We start from the raw sequence: 18,097 nt of genomic DNA, 5'->3' as shown, positions 1-18,097 counted from the left end.
ACCAGTAGATCAGACGATCTACATATGTATGATAGGATCCCTTCTGTATCTGACCTAAAGTAGACTTGATATTATGCGTAGTGTATGTCTATGTACTAGATTTTAGTCTAATCCTTGAGAATCACATCTAAAGAGTATAAATAGGATCTTACGTTATCTAGTAGTTACCATTAGCCAATGTTTGTTTTATAAGAAAAATCAAGATTTCAAGTTAGTAGGATATTGTGATGCTAACTATGCATGAGACAGAGTAGAAATAAATAACACAAGTAAAGGATGTCACTATATTTGACCTTGTCTGATATCTTGGGTAAGCGAGAAATAGAACTCCATTGCTCTAACTACAGCTGAAGTTGAATATGTGTAATCTAATAGAACATTCAAATGCTAAGCATATTCAAATAAGATATCATTTCATTCATGATTATGTACAAAAAGGTTTTTTTTATATATAAAGTATATAGACATGGATCATCAATGGACTGATATCTTCACTGAGTCCTGGTTTGAAGAATGCTTCGTTTGTATAAGCGAACATTTAAATATGACTAGTTTATTAGATTAATCAAATATTTATTTTTACATGATCACATCATCTTACTCTCTAATCATTAATCTGTTGGGACTAATGTTTTGTTGAAGTGTACGAATTGAAGAGGAAACATGTTCACAATGACAAAAATGTTTCAATTTTTATTGAGAAACGTGTTTCATAATTCTTGCCAGGATTGAAAACAATTTTCAAAATATATTTAAGGATATTTGAGTCATTACATCAATCTCTATCTCCTTTTCTTTTTGAAAAACTATAAAAGGCAATGTAGGCACTTGGAGAAGTTCCTAAAATTTTTTGAACTCTTAGAAGTATTTATGCTTGTGCGAAATCACTGTCTGAGAACTTCAAAACTTCTATTTTTTCTCTTCTTTCAAAAACTTTTTGTGAACAATGGCCCTTCTAAGGAAGAACAAGTTTATTGGCATCCTCACCATCAATAATGTTGGAGATGCTACTTAAGCTTTCCCTGAGGAATTGTTTATCCCTAGAAAGTGGATAAACTTTCAAAGCTTAAGGAGGAAGGCTTTGCATGAAGGGACTTTTTGATAGGGTTGGTTGGACATCTTTTCTAGAGAAGTTTAGTACCTGCCATTATGGCTGATATGCCCTTTTTGGGGAATTGCAAAGCAAGATATGATGGAGTTAGCATCAAGGAGATTGTTACTGGGACTCAGGTGGTTATCTCTCCAATGACCAATGTTGTTGTGTCTGGATGTGCTATGGAAGGTTTGACCATAAGCAAAGACTAGGAGAAGGAGATAACCCAGCAAACTATGGACAAGTTGCTCTATGGAAAGCCTCACCCAGACGGAGGTGACAAGAAGGCTTTCAACACCTTCTTAACAATAGCCAACTTGACTTACATGTGTAGGATGATACATAATGTGATATTCAACATAGTAATGCCTAGGGTAAGCTCAAGGGATTATGTCAATGACAAAGACCATTTCTGCATTTATAAGATCATGGTAAGTGGGAAGGTGAATTTGCCTAAGATCATCTTCTACTAGATACAGGCCTTCGAGGAAAAGTTTAACCTCAAGGTGAAGAAGAACCTTATTCCTTATGGAATGCTCTTCACCTAGATTTTGAGGCTAGTTGGAGTGGAGGTTTCCTTGATGGAGCCATCATCTGGAGCTACTCAACTAAAGGGGCTACCTTTATAAATATGAGAATTGCAGAAAAATTACCAGACTATGTGGAAAGGCACATAACGAAGAAAGTGAAGAAAGAGGTGATTGAGACTCCCCTGTCTAATGCTGATCAAACCATAGGAACTCAAGCTAATCCTTTGGATCTTGAATCTAGAGCATCGTCTCAAATGAAGTAGGGGAAGCAAGCTAAGCCTAGCCAACCTATACATAAGCTACCCACCAAAAGAAAAGACCACCCTCCCTCTTCTGACCGCCAACCTCCATCCTCAACCCAAAAGCCAAGAACCTAACCTTCATCTGGCTCCGAAAAGAGATAGGGTTCAAACTCTGACTCAGACCATGCACCCAAACCCAAGAAACCTACCATCATAATCAAACCTATCAAGACCCAACCACCAACTAAACCTTTACCATCATCTCCTTAACCTATTAAGAACCCTAAACCTTCCTAACCTACAACAACCATACCATCATCTGAGATGGAAATCTTAGAAACACCTACCCTTGTACCCTCATCTTCCTTAGCCCTTCCTTCCCGACCAACACCTAAGCCTGTTTCACCCCTTCCCAGCAAATCCAAAGTTGTTGCCATTGCCAAGGCCAAGCAATGCTTTCTTAGAGATGCTAAGAGAAAGGCAAAAGCAGAGAAGGCCATGAAAAAGAAGGCAGAGGCAGAAGCAACAAAAAAAGGTTGCTACCTTTGAAGGACAAACTTCAAAAGAGAAGCTTGAGGTGTCAAAGCTGCGTATGAAGAGAAGTTGCAGAAGGTAGAGTTTAATGTCAGATTTCAATCAGCCTTGGAAACAAGTGTTGAAATATTTTATGTCGTGTCTGTTGAGAGAGACATAGAGCTCCAACCAATTATGGTGAAGAAGCAATAGCTAAAGAAGAAAGAAAGGCCCTGGATGTTGCAATTCTTTTAGTCCATTATTGAAGTTTCATTGCAAAGCTCTAATGTTAATGCTAACTTAGACACTATCGAAACAGACCCCAGGGTTGCACCCATGCACCCTCATCTAGTCGCAGCTAAAGATGAAGTTGTTGTTAATACTTTGCTTGCTTAACCTATGTGCAAAGTAGACATCTTAAGACTATAAAACATCTATGGAACTACTTTGTCTATTCCTTTTAATGCTATGAAAGTTAGATTGGAAATCAGTAAATGGTTGACACTGTGTTGCACCTCAACTCTTAACTAATATTTTCAACAAACTGCATCAATGTCTGAGTGGACCAGATGGAGACTCAACTGATTGGCTACTTCCCTCAATATCTCAACCTTAAACTAAACCTGAGCCATTGCCTATTTCAAATGGAAATGTCAAAATTTACCATGGTTTCAGGGGATACAAATTGTCTGAAGGGCAAACCAGCAACCAAGCATGGAGAGAGAAGAGGGATATTGGCACCCAATGCTTGGATTGAAAGATGCACAAGATTAAGTTTCAGAAGTTAAATCTCATGTAGCTATGGAAATAAGGTGTACCTAGGTTTATTCCTTATCTTATTCATCTTCTAAGGCCCTAAAGGAAGAAGAGGTCATGCTCTATCCAATTACTTTGGCAAACCAAGGCATATAAGGGAATTTCCCTCAAGGAATCCCACACCTCCAAACCTCAACAACATCATCTTCGAACAATGACCATCTGACAGGAAGGTCTACCCTTTAGGAGTTATAGTCTAGAGAAGTAGAAAGGTTACCTCTAATGAAATGTCTTTATATACCTACATCAACTTCTTGGTTTGATCGCTACCTTCAATGTAGTGCTTCCCTAGAATCATGCTATGTTTGGGGAATCCTTTGACACAAAAGACATCTAGCTTGAAGATCCTGAGATGAGTCCAACCTTTTCAAAATGGGAGTTCTCAAATTATGGCTTACAGTTGTGTATGTGCCTCAATCATTCTAAAGAAGAAATCAGGGCAAGGCAAGCTTCCTCCAAACAACTGCAATGACAGAACATGCAATTTTCTTTTTTATGTTAGGCTCTTAGTTTATGTGTCTTGCACACTCTAGAACCAAGTTCCAATCAGCAGTGGACAAGCCAATTATGATTCCTAAGGCATAGAATATGCTTGAAGATGCATCCCCCGGGTGCTATATCAAAGCAAGACCAAGCAAACTCTTCAAACATGAAGTAGTTGCACTGCATCAAAAGAAGGAACTAATAAGCAATGATTAACAAGCTCTAAAAAGGTATTACAAACTGGGTGCTTACTGCTTTGGTCCAGAACCTGAGGTGAGGCCACCATCAGATAGAGCTCATCACAAGATAGGTCAATCCTATCAGACTATCAATCACAATGGAAGAGAAACTTTGCTGATACACCATCAAACCACGTCTGTCAATGGAAGAGAAACTTTGTTGAGCTTCCAAACTCCACTTTCACCTTCATTCATCATGTATAACCCGTCACTGAAAAGGTGAACTTGATGATGAAGCCCCTGTTGGTGTTGCTGATATGGCCATGGAAATCTACAATGGCCCTCCTCCATACCAAGAGTATGTCAAATTTCTTGAGACAACTCAACTCAGAACAAGGGAGGCACTTACTGAAGTTCTTCAGGATATGGCTCATGTTAAAAGAGAAGCCAAAACATGCAAAATCCTTGGAGAGCACCTCTTTAGGAAGTATGTTGATGCTTTCTTTGGTAGCTCATTTGATGATGAATCTAGAGATGAGTTCTTTCGCAAGCTTGAAGAGGAAGAAGAAGTTATCAAAAAAAGGGGGAGAAAAAGTAAAAAGATGAAGAATGCAACCATAGCAAAAGATGCACAAGCTAAGGGGGAGCACATCATCTGAAGGGGAGATTTCTTATAAATCTTTAAACTCTTATGCCTTTCATATTCTTCTATTATCTATGCAATATGATTCTGATGAATAAATGAGAGTTTTCTGATGAAAGGACTTTATCTCAAAGTCTTATGATGCATGATGTTCTATATATTTCCTATATTGCATCTGATAAGAATGACATTGCACTTAAACTTTCATTGTATGTGTGTGTGTGTGTCTTTGACTTTTACATATGCGTTTGTTTGACATCATCAAAAAGGGGGAGGTTGTTTAGTCAAAAGACTTATATGTCTTAAAGATGAATTAGGACTCCTAATTATTTTGATTAGATGTAAATAAATACAAATGATAAAAGTTGTGTCTGATATGCTATTAGATCATGATTTGTCTCTATGTGTCTGAAGATTCAGATAATACACTTATAAGACGATCTGATATAGCACTTAAGTAATGCATTTAAGACATTCATTTAATACTCTTTGTATGCGATTTTTTCATGCAAAAACATTCTCCTAGGATCTATCAAAGTCCTACAAAGAATAAATGAAGTCATCAGTTTAGAAGATATTCATCCTCATCAAAAGGCATGCTCTGTTGTTGTAGACCTGCTATGATAAAAGAAATGACTTTCATGCTGAAGTAAAAGGCACATTATCCTATTAGCATGGACTTTGCATGAAGAATGGACATGTATTCAATGCAAGCATTAAATGCTCTAATGGACTCAATACTTCAAACGAAAAAAAAAAGTGAAGAATCCAACCATTGTGAGATAACAGATACTTGGAGATGAAGATTATATATAAAAGAAGCTTTGAAGAAACAAGACATAAATCATCTACGCAAATCATTCTTCCTTTCTTTCTTATAAAGCTTTCTATAAATTATTGTAAAGATACTAAGCTCTCAAAACACCTTGGATACCTTGAGAGAAAAGACTAAAAGTGTTTAGTGATATATCCTTATGTAAGACGATCATATATTTTAGTCAGCGTACAATCTTCCAACAAATCTTGTTGATCTGTTTAGAATTAGCAGTGACTTGGTAGGATAAAGAATACTAGGTTTAAGTTAAGCTTGGGTAAAGCTTGCAAGTGTAAGAGCTAGAAGTGGCCATGAACAATACTTGTAACATTGATAAGTTAGTGAAAACTTGGTGGTTGCCAAAAATTGGATGTAATCTCGGGTTTGAGACGAACTAGAATAAATTCTGTGTTTTCTTGTTGCTTGAGCTAACAAAGGATTTAAATTTATTTTTAGATCTTATGTCTCATTTGGTTTTTTAAAGAAAATTGTTATTTTCATCATATGATAAAGTCTGAATCAAAACTTCTCCAAGTGATTTTAGATTTATAAGCATCAGATGATAAAATATGATTTCAGTCTTTAGAAAAGTTTTAAATTTCTAAAATTACAATTCAACCCTTTATTTGTTTCTACAAGTATAACCAACCATACATAAGAAAAAGAAAGAAAATATTTGAACGGATTAAATAAGATATCCATTAGCAAAACTAGAAGTTATACTTAAAAACATATTTAAGGAATTTGTGGATTTTTTTAAATCCAATTGTCTCCCTATGTAGATAAACATCAAGGAGATTAAATTACATTGAGAACAACTAAATAATATAGTTAGCATTAATTAGCTCTCTAATAAAAACCATGTGCCCATATGAAAAAAAAATTGTATAGCCCATTACCATAACAAGAGAACAATAATAATTTGGAAAAATATAAAGAAAAATACCCGGTGGTCATTAGTAAAACAAACTTACATTCAAAGTACTGAACTCGACTAACCCTTCAATAACAAAAATCCAATATATCAATTAGTAGATAAAAGAACACCGGGATGAATTACTTGCCATGGCCTTCACAATTTTTTTGACAACTCAGTAAAAAAATAAAAACACCAATAAAGTTTAAACACAATAGAGGAATGTTATATAATAGTTGTTTGTCATTCCCTTTATTACCCGCTGTGGTAAGACTGGAAGTTGATATTAAGTTCTTGATGGGTGGAAAAAACTTAACAAGGCAAGCAATGCTTTTTACATTTCGTCCTTTGATCTTAACCGTTGTCATTAATTGTGGTGATTGCTTGATAAATCTTTAATTTGCTTATTTTCTTATACTTTTGTTTCCAGATATTCTTGCTCCAAAATCATTATGGTGGTTGTAACTTGCGCATTTAAGTTAATATATCTTTAAAATTGTTTGAATTTATCTTAATGGTTAAGAAAATTCATACATGTTTATTCATATAATTTTTATTTGATTATTGTATTTAGGAAATTATTTAATGCAAGACATTTATAATTTTTTAGAATATCAGGAAAAGGGATTTATTTCTGTGTTGCCAATAAAAATACTTTCAATCAAAAATCACGATAGCTAGATTAAATTATGCAATTTTTTAATTTAATCTCAGTGGCTAAGAAAATTCAAACATTCTTATATAGTTAACTTTTATATTTAATAATTTTTTTTAGTAAATTATTCAATACCTTGTATATATAATATTTTAGAATTTTTTTAACAGACATTAATTTCTATAAATTGTGAATATAAAACTTTATATAAAAAAAGTCATCATAGGTTTGATTTTAGTGCAAAATTCAATAAATTTTTCATAATGTCATTTTTAGGATAATTTTTCTTCCTTATTTTGTATTTGACTTATTAAAGTAGGAAAAAATATAATGGTAAATATCTTTTTGGACAAAAAATTAGGCTTTTAAATATTTATACTCTACATATCCATAGTAACGATTATCTAAACGGGAGCTCATAAAATTGTGTGCATCATAAAAGTATATGCATCTCTTGATTTAAAAATATTTTGGTTTATACATATTGCTACTATTTTGACTCAAAAATAGAATGTTATATTGTATTTATTATTATATTATTAATTTAACATATTAGTAGGTAGGTTCTTGAAGTGCTTGAGAATTCTAAATTAGGTCCCTATACTAAAAGATTAGTGATTAGATCCTTGATCTTCTACAACTTTTATAATTGGGTCTTTGGATTTGGTTTATAACATATTTGAAACCGGTGCAAAAATAATAATTTGTGGCAGTTTTACTAACTCCAAGGACAAAATTATAAAAGTTGTAGAAGATGAAAGATTGAATTATATATTTTTTAATTTATGAAATAAATTAAAAGTTCTCAAATAATTTAAGAACCTAATGATATATTAAACATATATTATTATATAAATTTAAATATTTACTCACTATTATTTTTTTAAAATTTTGTTAGGAATGTTAATGGAGAAATTCAAACCGCAACGTCTTCCCTAGTCCCCTTCACTCTTACTTAAGCCCATTTTTTAAACATCAAGTCAACCTTTATATCTCCTATTTACTTATTATTATTAAAATTTCTAAATAATGAATGCATTAGTATTGTTTGACATCAAATTATTATTTTTATCTTTTATAGTTTTGTTTCTTTTTATAGTTTTTAACATTTGAGGAAAGACATCATTAAGCGTGACCAATCAAGTTCCCAAGTGGAGAATAGTCATTTACAAAAGTAATAGATTATTTCACACTTATAACATTCTAACTCAATATTGTTCATCATTATTCTCTAATTTTTATTTGCTACTACCATCCTTTAATTGTATTACTCTCCATTTTTTTAAAAAGAAAAATCTTACTCAATATTCTTTTTATATTTAATACATTTTTTCTTAATAAATATTATATTTAATATAAGTTTTAGCACCATAAATGTGTTAATACAATTTTTTATCATCATAAATATTATATTTCATACAAATTTTAGCACCATAAATGTTTTATTTAATACATATTTTAGCATAATAAATTTCATATTCATTATCAATTTTATTATCATTTACTTTATATTTAATATAAATCTTAACATCATAAATTTTATATATAATATTATATTTTGGAGGCCGAGGGAAAAATTGGATCAAGCGTTCAAAGCCTACATCCAACTCCTTACCAACATATCATATGTTCAAGTAGAACTGGACTTAAATATCTCTTAAGCAAGATTTCAGGATTGAGTCTTGTGGATGCAAAATAAATGGTTAGGAAGGGAGACCACACTAAATATGATTGATGATGTTTTTTGGTCATGGAAATTAGTTATCGGCATAGTCGATTAACACTTTACACCAATAACATGATAATCCAAAAAATATTTAAATTTTCACTTTTCTATATCAATTTTTGTCTAAATAATGAATGAATCTAAATATTTAAGTTGATTAAATGGTAACCTATTTTGATTTTGCTGTCTTATTTTCAAATGCCCTACTACATGTGTGTTTTTCTTTCAAAATATTAACTCCCACGACATTAATTTGGGCAAAGGGCATTTGGATATAAAGGCACAAATAGTCAGGAAGGTTTTCAATTTACAATGACTAAAAAGATCTATTTTAAATTTAAGGATCAAAGACAAATTTAAAACAAATTTGTGTGTGTTTGTGTGTGTGTGTGTGTGTCCGTGTGCGTGTGCATGTGCATGTGTGTGTGTGGGTGGGTGTGCATGTCCATGTGCGTGTGTGTGTGTGTGTGTGTGTAACTTTATTCAAACTAGTGACATTTTTGTCATCACAATTGTTCTCTCAATGTTATGAGAACAAAGTGGGGGAAAATTCATAAGGGTAAATCACTTTTCTTTTTTATTTTAGGGGAATGAGGGTTTAAAATATTTGACACATTAATTGTTCATCAACATTTCGTTGTTTCTGTGTTTCTGTGATTAATGGCATCTTTCCAGAACATTAATTGTTCATCAACACTTCGTTTCATCAACTAATGGCATATTTCCAAAGGGTTGTAATCCATCTTTCATCACTTTGATCCCTAAGCTAGGTGGACAATCCATAAGACCTAGGTGAGTTTAGGCCTATATCATTGGTGGGAAGCACATATAAAATTGTGGCTAAGGTGTTTGCTAATAGAATAAAGAAGGTACTCCCAAAGGTCATTAACAAGAGACAAAGTGTTTTCCTAGAAAATAGGAATCTCCTACATAGTGTAGTGATGGCGAATAAGGTTGTTGATGAGGCGAGGAGGAAGAATAAAAGTTGGTTGATCTTCAAACTGTATTATGAAAATGCATAGGACTCAGTATCTTGGGAGTTCTTATTGTATATGCTCAAAATGTTGGGATTTGAAAGCAAGTGAATTTGATGGATAAAACAATGTTGTGTCCGTGTTCTATTTCCATTTTGGTGAAAGGTAGCTCAACTAGCAAATTCAATTTACAAAGGATGCTTCAACAAGGTCATCCACTAGCATTGTTTCTTTTCATGGTGGTGGCAGAGGGTTTGAACGGAATTATGAGGATGAACACTTCCAAATGTCTATTCTCGGGATATAAGGTTGGTGATGGGAGTGTGGATCGGAAGTCAATCTTCTTCAATATGTGGACAATACAATCTTTATTGAAGAAGCTTCCTCTCGAATGTGATGTCATCAAGAGTATTATGAGATGGTTTGTGTTGGCTTCAAGGTTAAAGGTAAATTTTGCTAAAATTAGTTTTGGGGTTATTGATATGGAGCCTGAAGTTGGGGAAGCTCTCGCGAGGATGTTAAATTGCAAGGTGTTATAGTTCCCTTTTGATTATCTTGGGATCCCTATATATTGGCACCAAACCTAGCTAGGAGAAGCACACATGGAAGCCAATTTTTGATAAATACTTAAAGAAGCTATGTCGTTGTTGGAAGCATAAAATATAGCATAAGATCGGTACTTTCCTCTTTAACTTTGTTCTTTCTTTAGGATTCCTTGTGGGGTAGTGAAGAGGTTCTAGAGTAATATGAGGGAGTTTTGTGGGAGTAAGAAGGGTGAGCAAAATAAAATAGCTTGGGTGAGGTGGAAAGATGTGTGTTGTCCTAGAAGTCATGGAGGTTTGGGTATAAAGCATTTAAAACTGTTTAATGAAACTCTAATAGCCAAGTGGAGGTGGCATTTGTTTCATCAAAGAATCACTTTGTGGGTGGATGTCTTGGAGGCAAAGTATGAAGGGTGGAGAGGTTTATTGAAGGAAGGGGAGTGTGGGAGGTTTTTATGGTGGAGGGACCTAAGGAAAGTGTGTTTGGGGGGTGGGGGGAGAACAATATAAAGTGGTTTGATAACTTGGGGGAGTGAAAGTTGGGTAAGGGTGAAACTTGTAGGTTTTGGAAGGACAATTGAAGAGAGGAATGTCTAACAACCTCACATGTTAGACTTTTTCTAAACTTGGGCAAAGGGAGGAAGTCATAAATAATTTAGGTTCTTGGGAGGGAGATAGATGGAGATAAAGATAGAACTTAAAGTGGAGAAGAAGGTGGTTTGAATGGAAGAGTAAAATGGTGGTCGAATTGGAATGTATGTTGGAAAGTGTGAATATTCGTAAAGGGGTGAGGGATGTGTGGTGGTGGAGACTTGAATAAAATGGAATGTATAGTGTGCAATCGGCATATAGAGCATTGCATGATTTACATAGACAACATATTAAATGTGTACCTATTGATGGACTCTTGAAACATAAAAATTTTCTTCAATAATGTGAAGATTCCATGTGTATCCACACCGAAACTAATTTATACTCATCAATAACTTTGACAAGTGAAACAATAATTGGTGCTATGAGAGAATGAGAAGAGAAGTGATAACCAATCACATCAACGTGCAGCCTAGGGCTGTATGTATAGTACGCCGAATATAACAAATTTGTGATAAAATAGAAACAACTATCTTATCTTTTAAGTCATTTTAAAATATTGTTTCTTGTTATTTTTTGTTGCTAACCATTTAGCAATTTGAAATTAGAAATAATAATTGACTAAGTCCAACTTGTATGTAACTTTTCAAACCAATTCCAAACATGAAATCCTTCCGTTTGTTTCTTTTCTTTCACCAAATATTTATATTATATTATATATTTCCCGTGCTAGTAAAAAATATAATAATATTCCACTTAGGAAATTAATTAATAATTTGATCATATTAAATTCTCTAATTTAATTGATCATTAAATATTAAAAAAACAGATATTAGAACACTAATTTGTATGTGATCTCGTAGGTTCAATAGCAAGCTGCTAATATATTAATCAAAGTAATATAGTATCTTTACAGCTCTTAGTTAACTCTAAAGTATGGTATTACTATCAAACTCTTTTTTGAGTTAACTTATAATGACTTAAGAAACTCATTTCTTCTTTCATTTAATTTTCCTGGACAGGATATAATTTTATTCATAGAGTTCAAACTCATCATTACCAAGAGTTGATGAATTTCTTCTTGATTAATTATTTCAAAACATAACAAATAATATGTTAATTACTATGACAGTCTCCAGCCAAAAAAAAGTATTAAACCTCTTCTTGAGAATTTTCTATTGAATAAATTTAACCATTAGAAAATCTCAATTGAGTCAATTCAATGATGACATCCACATAAATATCATTCATATATGCAATTTAATAAATAAAATTTATTAATCTTTATCCAATAAAGATCATTACATATATATTAATCTATTCGGATTATTGATTACCTATTCACAATAATCTTACGATCAAGAACAATTTAGATTAAAATTATAAAGGACTTATTTCTTATCATCATAATCTTTATCATGATAACAAACCTCTAATTTTAATCAAAGACTTGTCAAATTAACAATTTAATGAAACAATATATATGATAATAAAATAAAAAATAATTTTTTACTAAAATTGATAATATGATGGATTGGATTTTGGATATACATATTTATTCCCAACAAGTACTCCTTTATTTGGGAGTTGAATGTCCCCTCCAAGGTTATACTTTTTGTTTGAAGGATCCTTAAAAATAGGCTTCCAACTAAGGATAATCTCCATAAGAAAGATGTCATTGAAGGGGGACAAGCTTTGAAGTGCTCTTTGTGTCTTGAAGTTAGTCTTCCTCACTTTTTTTTTTTGCTTGCCCTAGAGATGACTTGGTGTGAAAAAAGTGTTATTCGTGGATAAATTTTCATATGGCTTGTCCAAGGGAAGAGGAGATGCATTTGTGGCAACACATTGCTTTTTTTTTATTAAAAGTGGTGTTGGAAAAGAAAGATGGTATGTGGTTTGGTGTACGGTTTTATGGTGCATATGGAAGAAAAGGAATGGTTGTATTTTCAATAATACAACTTTTTGAAGAGAAACGAGTGATTGTAGATATAAAATTTGTGGCCTGGACCTGGTTGAGGAGTAAGTGCGTTGAGGAGTAAGTGCAGGTGGTTTGATTACTCATTTCCTTCCTGGTCTCTAAACCATGGTGCGTGCATTGATGAGGAGATGCAAAAAAATTTGTGTATGTATGTCTATTGGGTGGCCTCTGGTAAAGTTATTTGCCCCGAGAACCTTCCTCGTATAAGGATCTGCATTTTTTGCAGTTGAGGTTTGATTGTGAAGAATGCATAGTAGCCAGCTTTGTGTAGAATCTCTATTGGTTGACATGACTTTCGTGAGATTTATCAGACTTTTTCCTTATTCATATACCGCGTGTCATGAGTAGAAGTTATGGTTGGTTACTTAATATTTTCAAGTTATTGTTAAATATGATGTACCTAACGTGATATATCTTGCCAATTATCTCCTTTAAACTTGTTCTTTGTATTTGTTTGTTGGGTATATCTTGTACCTAACATTATATATATATGTTGAACATTAAACATAAATTAATCGATTAAATTGAGATGGGAAAGAACCTGCATATCCTTCATGATGACCTTGTAAGCCATATTACAAGTTGATGGGGACAAAAGTCCTTCGAATGAACCAGATGATTTACTTTAGGTAAGAGAACCAATAAATCATGAGCGGTTACATGACAAAATATATCTTTTACTAAATGTTTATCTATACCACTAATTAGAAAAATCTCTTTTTGGTGCCCACAAATTTTAGACATTTTTACATTTTATCAGTTTTTAAACTTCTATCACTCTCTCTTAATAACTACTCACTACTTTTATGTTATTAGTACTTTGATTTTAGCAAAAAAAGATTAAAAACAATTAATTCAAAATATAATAGCAAAAAGAAATTAGCAAATTAAATCTTGTTTTATCTTTTTGTTGAAGTATGAATACAAAAAATAAAAGGCAAAAATGATTAAGACTAATGGACCAAGACAGGTTTCAAAAATATATAATCTATGATGTATATTTTTACATAAAATAAGCAAGATTTTATCGCAATGGATCATATTGGAGACATGACTTTGGGACCAAAATTGGATTTCAAAAATTATGTTGCATCTTCACCTCCATGCCCACCAAGTCAATGTGAGGGGTTGAAAGCTTCATGTGAAGAGATAAAGGATATTAGCCATAAGGGACACTTAGGTCAAAAATGAGATCTTTGACATGCATCTTTTAATTAACTTCTTATTATTTTTAATTTATATTAATTTAAAATAAATTTATGCATGATATTTAAGGCTTAAATATTTATTTGTGTCTATAAGTATGTATTTCTTTTTCTTTTAGTCCATATATTTTATTTTTATTTTTCATCCCTTTAAGTTATACGCTTTTCATTTTAAGTCCTTGTAATATTTTTTTCATTTATAGTCCCTATGATGTTAACAAAACATCAACATTAACGTGTTTATAACGGTGATTAATGACACGAACTAAAATTGAAAAAAAAAAACTTACCAAGACCTAAGTGAAAAAACTTTAAATTACATGAACTAATTTCTTATTTAATCCTATTTTTTAACTTGGGATTTTAAGGTTAATGATTTAAATACATTCCTTTAAAGTATAACCAGATGACAAAAGCTTCTAACTTAACTTAATCATGATTTTAGTAACTTAATGAATATTCATGAGAATTCCTTGCTTTGTGTTTATTTGTGAATTGTTTTCGGGGGGGATTTATGTATAGTCTATTCTAGTAGTTGTTGTTGGGTCTATTATTTTACTCATTATCGGGCTTATCGAATCACCCGATATGTCTAAGGGGGTGTTGGAGATCTCATATTTACTAATAATGTAATCAAAATAGTATATATAAGTCGAATGCAACCCTCACTCCCATGAGCTAGTTTATATATACAAGATTTCATGTTTTGATGTTGCATAGTATGTAGTTGTATCAAGACAATTTGTGTTATCTTCATTGACTTAGTGAATTAGTTGTATCTGTTGGATTCTGAGCAGGAACATGATCTTGTGGTGAAGCCAATGTATGTTGGTGGCAGTTCATCCCAATCGACGTTCATCAACTACGTTATCATCATCATCGCCCCCAACAAATAATCAACCTCGTGCAAGAAGTTCTAGTGAATATATCATTTCTGTGAATGTTGTCGATTTTTTAAAGAATTAGAATAAGAAATTCATAGTGAAGTATGTCTTGGTAATTATATGCTTTTTCATTATTGTGTCTGCCTAAGTCTTACTGTGCGTGTTGGGTTTTTCTGCAGGATCAACTAATAGAACTTCAGGGACATCCACAACTGCAGGTCCAAGTCCTAGTCCATTGGGATCGGCAAACAGTTCTATTTTTTGTCTATGCTTGGGTATGCTCTCTTCACCATTTATCAATGCTCTGGTTGTATTTTACAGTTGACCGTTTTGATACCACATTTGACTGGTAGTTTTACTTAGTTCTCTTTCTTACTGATGTATCTCAACACTTTATGCATTAGTTATCTTCTAATGGAGCTTTCTTCTTAAGAATTACACACAATTGTGTATTATATGCTAGTGTACAGTACATTACTGCTGATCAGAATTGCTTTTATCACTATTTTAAATTTACTTCTTGAGCATTTGTGTAGAAAAGACAAGGATATTAGAATTAGGAAGAGATGCATTGAAATTTTAAACCTGCCAATTTATACTATAAATAATAACTCTTTTATGCCCTGAACTTGTTTACTTGCGGGTTTGAATCACTTTTGTTGCCGATCCTTTAAGTTAAATATTTTCTGTAGGTGTTTGTTGTGGCTTTCCTTGCAGTCATTCCACTGGTACCGAAGCATCTTTCTCATAGGACTTATCGCCTTTGTTTTTTAGGCACTCTTTGCTCTTCTTGTACTCATTGTACTCACAATATGGGATAAAATTTTGTTGTGATTTTATGGTAAACATTATCTTCTGAATGTTCTAATTCTTCAATCTCTAATACACTGTTACTGTCTTGTGCTATTGCAAAAGCCAAAAGCTTGGAATTTGCAGGCCTTGCAAGTTTACTTTCAGTCAATAATTGCTTCAAAGGATTTTATATACTTCATCTACTATCTTACATTTGTTACACATTACTACAAAAAAGGCTTTCTACGTCAGTTAAAATACGCATTCTATGTCGGTTATTAACCGTCGTTATAGGAAACATCGTAGAAAGTTTGTATTTTTTATGACGGTTCAATAGACAACCGTCTTGAAAAATATATCATTCTAAGACGATTCTTAGCTAAAAACTGTCTTAGAAAAATACACTTTCTAAGACAATTTTTTAGAGAACCTTCTTAGAATATATTTTTTTAAAAAAAAATAAAAATATATAAAAGATTCTAAGACGGTTTTTCGGAAAACCGCCTTAGAATGTGTTTTTTTTAAAAAAAATTAAAACAATTTTGAATTATTGTAACTATCCGCATCATTCGCAGTATAATTATTCATTCATACTTTACAAACAAAAATAAAAGTAAAATTTGAAGACTCATAAATGTACCGTGTGTACGAAAGTATTCATTAAACTAGAGAGTTAATTTTAACAATTAAAATATGCACCCCCAAGGCAACCTTGCCTAAGGATGAAGATCTCATATATGTCTTCATGAGCTTAAATATTAAAATATCAAGTGGAACTTTTACATTATTGCAATTTCGTATCCAAGGATGACATGCAAGCACAAGATTATGGCTGACAACTTGAAAAATGTCTTACTAGATGTTATTGGAATTGATGATAGAGGCAAGAAAAATAAATCACTTAGAGCATGAGCAGCAGATATTCGCTTCCGTGGATCCTTATTCAATATGCGTTTGACAAAATCTTTAGCTTCTAAAGACAAAGATGGCCACGTTGTACATCTCATCTTTGCCTTAAATGTGTGTATTTCTTTGTTAGTTAATCCCATATATTCTTGTTTGCCTTAAATGTTGCAGTTGCTTTGATCCCCATCTTGTGTTGGTCGTTTGAACATGTTGCCAAGTTCCATAGACTAATTTTAGTCGCTCTACCTTGTACAGGTGAATGATCTTTGAAACGTTTGTTAGATTTTCAGTAACATACAAAGAAAATAGTGTTCTTAGAAGAAACAACATTGCTCTCATTAGGTTACTGTTAGACACTAGAACTTAAATACTTCACCTTCCCTAGTGTGCATTGGGACTTCTATTTTTTTCCTCTGCATTCTCTTTTACTTTCTTTATATTTTTCATTCTTGAATACATAGTTTCCTGGATATACCATATAGTTTAAAAGAACAGCTTGGACAGTTGCATGATTATCCATAATGTTACTCTTGATTACTACAAAGTCAAGTTGAAATTTCTTATATAATTTCAATATATTGTGTTTTTTGTGTTGAGTTGTCTGGATCATTTTTATAGAATTAGATTTGATCTCTGGAAGGCATATGCAAGTAATTTTCTTTACCAAATAGTGTGAATAATTATCTTAACATCTGTAGGCATAATTGTTTATTGTTGATAATTGTGACCAAATTCCCCCTAGCTCAACTCCATATAATGAATCACAAAACTTTAATTTAAGAACTCTTTTTTTTAATGTGCATTGACGTCTAAGTTATATCATTTTATTGCTTTTTACTTGAATAGGAAGTACTTGGAAGAGCCTTGTGTTTGGGTGGAGTCAAACAATTCTACCATCAATATACTGACATCACATGATGAGATTGGACTTGGATTCCTACTGATCATCTCATTCTTCTCATAAGTTTCTCAAGCATTTTCTCCCACCCACCCACCCTCTGCCAGTAATGTTTCTGTCTTTGTTAAATGGTGACAGAATGGCATGGCAGATTTTTTGCCAACCGCTATAGGCGATTTGTGAAGGGAGGCCCACTATGGTGGCGCCATAGGACACAATGGTGTGTTTATATGGAAGAATTTTGGCCTTCTGCCATTGATAACACTGGGTTCTATGCTACATATCCCATTCCTATGGTATTGTTGACTCATTCCACCTTTATTTTTTACCCACACATGCAGGTGGCAATGGAACATAATTCAAACATTCATGTACTGACAGGTCTATTTCCTTGTCATAGAACTGGTTCAGATTAAATGGGAAAAATAAAATAGAAAGTATCTTTAATTATTAGACATTTGAGAGACCTGGACTCATGCTACTACAATTTCCAGTCAAAATTTGAACTACTTCACCCTCACCTTCCTATCCTCCACTGTCTTCAGAACAGTTACAATCTGCCCTATCCTTCCCCCCACCATCTTAATTCATTATCCACCAAGTAATCAATTTTTATTTGCTGCTATAAATTTCTTTAAGGGGGATTTACTAATACATTGCTACAATGCCATCTGAATATATACACATTGTCTTTTTGTTTTTGAAAAAAATATTTCT

The 18,097-nt window shown here is 32.7% G+C and overlaps 1 pseudogene; it reads left to right on the top strand.

Annotated features, from left to right (window-relative positions):
* Positions 1-2,189: 2,189 nt before the first annotated feature.
* On the top strand, positions 2,190-17,758 carry LOC113000402 (uncharacterized; annotated as a pseudogene).
* Positions 17,759-18,097: the final 339 nt, after the last annotated feature.

This window comes from Glycine max, chromosome 19 (genome assembly GCF_000004515.6).
Source record: "Glycine max cultivar Williams 82 chromosome 19, Glycine_max_v4.0, whole genome shotgun sequence".
Taxonomy (NCBI): domain Eukaryota; kingdom Viridiplantae; phylum Streptophyta; class Magnoliopsida; order Fabales; family Fabaceae; genus Glycine; species Glycine max.
The sequence above is the reverse complement of the archived record's forward strand: the minus strand, read 5'-3'. Positions and strand labels throughout refer to the sequence as shown.